This window comes from Octodon degus, unplaced genomic scaffold (genome assembly GCF_000260255.1).
Source record: "Octodon degus isolate 3935 unplaced genomic scaffold, OctDeg1.0 scaffold00154, whole genome shotgun sequence".
NCBI classification, from domain to species: domain Eukaryota; kingdom Metazoa; phylum Chordata; class Mammalia; order Rodentia; family Octodontidae; genus Octodon; species Octodon degus.
This window is the reverse complement of record NW_004524730.1, coordinates 5,719,520-5,725,724: the sequence shown is the minus strand read 5'-3', so window position 1 is coordinate 5,725,724 and position 6,205 is coordinate 5,719,520. Positions and strand designations below refer to the sequence as shown.

At 38.7% G+C, this 6,205-nt stretch overlaps 1 pseudogene; it reads right to left on the bottom strand.

The window, feature by feature from the left end:
• Nucleotides 1–3,864: 3,864 nt before the first annotated feature.
• LOC101585133 overlaps nt 3,865–6,205 on the bottom strand; it is a 125,932-nt pseudogene continuing 123,591 nt past the window's right edge.

Here is a 6,205-nt window from a genome sequence, read left to right as displayed (position 1 = left end):
AGGAAGAAGAAGAAGAAGAAGAAGAAGAAGAAGAAGAAGAAGAAGAAGAAGAAGAAGAAGAAGAAGAAGAAGAAGAAGAAGAAGAAGAAGAAGAAATAAAAACTCCCTGATGTCAGAGCCTGGCAATACACACCTTCTTCACTGAGGATCCACTAGACTCAACAAAAGCATTCAGTACTTACTATATATGTTGGAAACTTCTTTGAATCAAATTGTAATGATAAAAATTTGAGGCATTTGAGCAATTTGTTATGAGAAAGTGACAGTATTTATTCAAGGTTCTTAGAACCATGCTAAAAGGTCAATGTTAAGAATTTTTTAGCACAGAGGAAATAGGCACAGGTACAAGCCAAGAGGAAATATAATTTCAATAAAAATACTGAGTCTCAACATTTGTGAGAATAAATAATAATCTAGTTAAACAGTATGTCTCAGTGAATTAGTCTAACTTTTTTTCTAATGTTCAGGTGGTAATGGGCAACACCACTACAAAGTCAAATGCTTAGTAAAGTGAATCAAAGAAATCCACTTTCGATTCACACAGTAATATGTGTTTCTTTCCACTGATTCATACTAGATGAAATTCCCTCCTGCACATGCTCATAGCAGCAGATCCAACACTAAAAATGACCAGGGTATTCAGCATCATTCATTAGTAATGAAAGGGCTGAGTGTTGCATCTTTCACTCTGTGGTCCATGTTTTTAAAATAAACTTTGTTAAAGAGTAGCCCATGCATTATTTATATTATTGTTCATGTGCATTGAGAGTTTTCCTTTAAGGGACACATATTGTCCTTATGGAGCACTTTTGTATTTGTAGACCATTGTTTCCAGAATGCTAATTGGGATGACAGAAAATAAGGTAGGAGATCATGCCACATTGCCCTTGAATTTGCTCTTCTAACACTCTCAGTCCTTGGCTTTTAAGGAATATTTCCTTATGTTCCTTTTCTGTTCAGAATTCTATTTTCCCTGGACTTTTCATGATTGACACGTCTCATGAAAATTTAAGCAAAATTGCTATAATTCAGAGAATTCCTTTCCATTCTATCCAAAGTAGATTCCTCAACCCTCAACCATTCCTTAATCATTTTAAAATTACCTTGAGTTTCAACCTAGTGGAAAATCAAAGTTTCGGCCAGATAGCTCACTGGATTGAAGTGCTTGCTTAGGAACACGCAGGGGGTGGGGGTTCAGTCTCTGGCCTGTTGTGTTGGTCCCGCCCCCGGGGCATGCAGAGAGGGTGATTGAGACTGGGCATGGTGGCACGTACTTGAAATCCCAGCAATTGGGAGGCTGAAAAACAACAAGGATCACTATGAGTCTGATCTATGCAGTGAGACTCTGTACTAAACACATAAAAAACAAAACCATGTGATAATCCTATTTTTTAAAATTATTTTGTACATTATGGCATTAGAATCTTTCTAATGTAGGACCCCCTCCCACTGCCATGTTTATTGTTTTATCACATGAATAAAAATAATTATTGCCACATTGTTGATTTTAATACACACTTTCTGCATAAGTAAGTGAAAACTGAGTGAAAAGACATTAATTCAGACAGTTAATAATTATTCAACTAAGACACATTCCTTCTTCCGTTAATTCAGCCTGGTGTGCCTCTCACTGCATCAGGGCACATTTGTCTCACAGAACACAGCTATAAACATACATAATGCATGTAACGCATACGCATGGCACATATACGCAAGGGTATTTTCACAGAAAGACTCCTAGATCAAGCCGTAGCCCATTGATTATATGATTGGACTCTATGGACGACTTCAAATATTTCTGTCTTGCATAATTTTCAGCAAGGGATCAACAAAGTGCACCTCTGAATTATGGAGTGTGAACATAGTGAAAAATGAGATTCTTAAGATAAAATCAGAGCTGCTGTTTTGCAAGTCAGACCCTCTGTCTTTGTCGCTGTTTCTGGCTTGCCTTTTTCTCACCTCCCATCTCCTGTCACCTAGTTTTGAAAGTTGAGTGCTTTGTGTTCTATATTTTTTTTTAAAAAAAATCTCTGTGATGGATGGAAGTCCAAGCAGTGGAGCATGCTGTCAGACTCCAGCAATTTGTCACCAAATGTTGGCACTCATCTTTGCCGAGTTGGTGGGTCTGAGGCATATCTTTGCTTCTGACAAAATGCCAGAGTTATTTCTCAATATCTAATATTTACGGCGCATCAGATCTTCTCTACCTGCCAAGGGGCAAAACCATGAGCAGAATGGAGTTTTCACTGATTTTTTTCAAGTCGGTTCCCCCAAGCTGACTCTCTGACTCGCTGCATTCTGCAGGTAAGAGATCACAAGGAAAGGCGAGGTTTATTTGACCCAATCTTAACCTAAGGAAACACTGACTCCCTGCCTCCTCCATCTTTATTTTAGTTGCATTGCCAGCCACTGAGATCTTTCTCCATTAAATCTTTTCCTAGAGGTCTACCTCAAGTTTCTGACATAGATTCCTTTAAAGAATTTGTTGTTTTACTGAAAAGTAGGGAATAAAAGTTAATCCAAGAAAAGGCTTATAGGGCAGAACATGATCATGGGGAAAAACATTCCATTTACATAACTGAGAGGACAGAGATCAATTATAGTGGGTCAGAAGAAGTGATTTTGAGTAGTGTCCACCGAGAGTTGAAAATAGACTTCCTTCATTCTCAATCTTTGTGATATGGGCTTGGATCAGTAGGCTGACAGGAGGAAGACAGGTTAAAAAATAAAGTCAAAAATCTCACTAATCATGATATGAATTATAATATTCACAAGTGAAATACTATGATTCTTGAATTAAATTTAAGATATATCAGAGTATTAGTAAGCAGAGGAGGGAATGGATAAGGCATGAATAGTAAACTGTAGTTGATGATTGTTTGGTATGAGTGATGGGGAAATGAAGATTTATCATACACTTTGCTTGTTTTGTAGAAATACTTCATTATTATTTTGGTACTGTAGATCTAACTGTATTATGTGTTTACTTGAAATTTTCAAAGATTTATAATTTAAAAATATAGAGTAAATATTTTCAGCATAATGAATGAATAGAAGTGCAAAGTTTCTCTAAGAAATAGATTAAGGGCTGAGGAGATAGCTCAGAAGTCTCAGCACCTGTCTGGCAAACAGAACGACCCAGGTTTGATCCCACTGCCACATGCTGTGCCAGCCCCTGAACCCAGCGCATGCTCTGCAGGCCCTGAAACGAGGCTTGTTGATGCACCCCTCTAATCCCAGCCCTGGGGAGGCAGAGACAGGAGGCTCACTACAGGTGCAAGCTGCATAGAGAGACCTTGTACTAAATTAATAAAAGATTTTTAAAAAGTAAAAAAAAAATAGATTAAGAAATATTAAATGCCATCTAAGATCAAGAACCAGATAGACAGCTGATGGTTAACTTGGGAAAGACAAAGAAGTAAGAACTCATCTAAGAGTCACATGCCTTTTTTCAGAAAGAAATCTAAGCAAAGAGTGTAAAATAAACCACAAAACATGGCATGCACACAGTGAGAGAATCAGAAGTACTTTTGTCATTGAATGTATTTTCCCCCATGCAGGTATTTGTGTCCATTCTGTGTGGGTGCCCGTCCTTGTTTCTAGCATGAATATATATATATATATATATTAGGGAAGGGTCTACAGGATGTTCAGAGTCTCACTACTAGATTGGGCTAGTAGTGATCTGCCTGTTTACAGCCTCCCAAGTGGTGGGATTGCAGGTACACATCACCATGCCCCATCTCAATTGCTATCTCGGCGCGCCCCGGTGGCAGGGCCAGCAAGGCAGGCCTGGGGATGGAACACCCAGCCGATGCACTCTGCCTAAGCAGGCGCTTTAGTCTGCTGAGCTATTTGGCCGGCTCACGAGTACATGTCTGATGGCTTCTCCAATTCATCTGTCTCACCTTCCACAATTCCGGTCTCTCCACGGTGCAGACGTGCTCTTACGCCCTTTTGTGTCCAGACTCGTGCGCCACATTGCACGTGATTAAAGGAAACCAGTTCATGAATCAATCCTGGAAAAACAAAAGTGAAAGTGCACAAAAACTACATTTCAAAGCTTGGTAGACATGTGCCACGCAGGAAATGAGCTGTGGTGTTTTTGTCCCACTTTACGCTTCTGTCATTTCCCATATTTTCTAAATCACCTTCCTACATGGTTCACCCATACATATTTGGAGGCTTTTTTGCACAAAGCATGAGATGTTTAATAAGATAACTATTCAAATAAACATATATTTCTTTAGTTTAGCTAAGTGCAAAGTTTTTTAAAACTTCCCACAGATTTTCCTTTTCTTTGAATTCTTCAGTTTTTATTAGGATGCATTTGCAGTACAGAGTTACCACCTTCTTTGTGGGGAGTAGGCCTGTGTACATCACATACCTTACTTCTTTTTCCCTATCCTGCTCTCCTGTGTCAACCCATCTCCGGGTGCCCTGTCTGTTTGCAAACAAATCAACCTGTCCTTTTCCCATTATCTATATATTATTTTGCTCTGTATTTATATTTGAGGTTTCTCCTATAAAAGAATACATAATATATTTAAGCTTGTGTGTCTGATTAAATTCTCAATGTGCATCCATTTTCCTCAAATGCCTCAAGTTTATTTTTCTTTGTAGCATACTAGTACTCCATTGTGCAAAAATAGCACATAATTCTTTATCCATTCAGCCCTTGATGTATATGAAAGCTGCTTCCAATATTTACCTATTATCATTTGCACTGCTATAAACATGAGTATTTATACATTACTGTCATGTGATGTCTTTAACTCTTTGGGGGAAGATGCAAAGAAAATAGTAGGGTTAAATGGTATTTCTAGTTTTAGTTTTCTGAGGATCTGCATTTTCATTTCCATAATGGTTGTACTAGTTTCAAATAAAATACAAATCTATTGCTGTAGTCTAAGGAGCCCAGCATGAGGTATTCTTTCTTGAAATCTTCAGTGTATCTACTCAAACACTCTGCTCAGTTACAGTTTTCCAGAACCGCTTGCATTACTCAACTTTAGGAATTAATACAAGATTTTCTTCCCAAAATTCTTCTCTGGCTTGGCTCATTTAACTATCCCCTGTGTATTTCTCATAGCTCTTCTTCAGAGAATTCTTTCCTAGGCAGCAATCTAAGGACAACTTTTGTAATTAACCTCTAACCAATCACCCAGTTTGTACCCCTTTTCACATGTGCTTTGTTCCTATTATAAAGCTTTTTCTCCTCCTCAGTTGACAGTAAACCTCATTAAAGAAGGGTATGTGCTTTTACAGGTTCCTCTTTCTGGGCTCACTGCTAGATCCTTGTCAGGTTCATAATAGATGCATGATTACTCTTCATAACATTAAAAAAAAAGATAGAAAGGAGGGTTTTTGAGAGAAACATAGTTGGTGTTTATCAGCTGTATAACAATCATGGGTAAATCTCTTATCACTTTTCACTCTGCTACCTTTGAATAAAGACATTTTGATTATATTTCCTATAAGACTCCCTAACAAGGTAAGAGCCCTGGTAATCATCATTGTTGTTCTTTCTCTGCTAAGTGGTACTTAAAGTTTCTTTGTTTGGTGGACTGAGGTGAATTAGAGCCATGTTTGTGAGAAAAGCCCTGTTTGGATCGGTAGCAATGTCACTGAGAAACGTAACAGTCAGAAAAGTATCCTCTCAGGCTGGCAAGATAGTGAGGTGGCATAAGTTCCCACCTCACAAGCACAAGGTCCCAAGTTCGAGCCTCGATACTGCATGCTGTGTCTATCCCCAAAATGGGGGGGGGCGTGGCACACACGTGCAATCCTGGCACTGGGGAGGCTGTGACAGGAGGATCAGTAGGAGTCCAAGCTGTGTAGCAAGACTCTGTATCAAATAAAGAAATATAGAAATCAAAAGAAAAATTATAAAGAAGAATGCTATCGCATTTATTTCTATCTGAAAACAAAGAGCTGAGCAGGCGATATTGCCACTCAGAGTCTGTCCTGTTCAGAGAAAAGGTGGAGTGGAGGCAACACAGAAGCTGGGCCAGGTGTTTTACTTGAGAAGCCCCATGTTACTACCTACGCATTCTATATACTGAAGTGAAGAAGAGAACCTAGTCTGTTAGACAGATAGTGCGAGCAAAGTAATTTAAAATGTCAAGTAGAATTTGTTTTTTATAAAAATATTCAAGGTGGGGCTGGGGAGATGTCTCAGTAGAATAAGCGCTTGCCTGGCAAG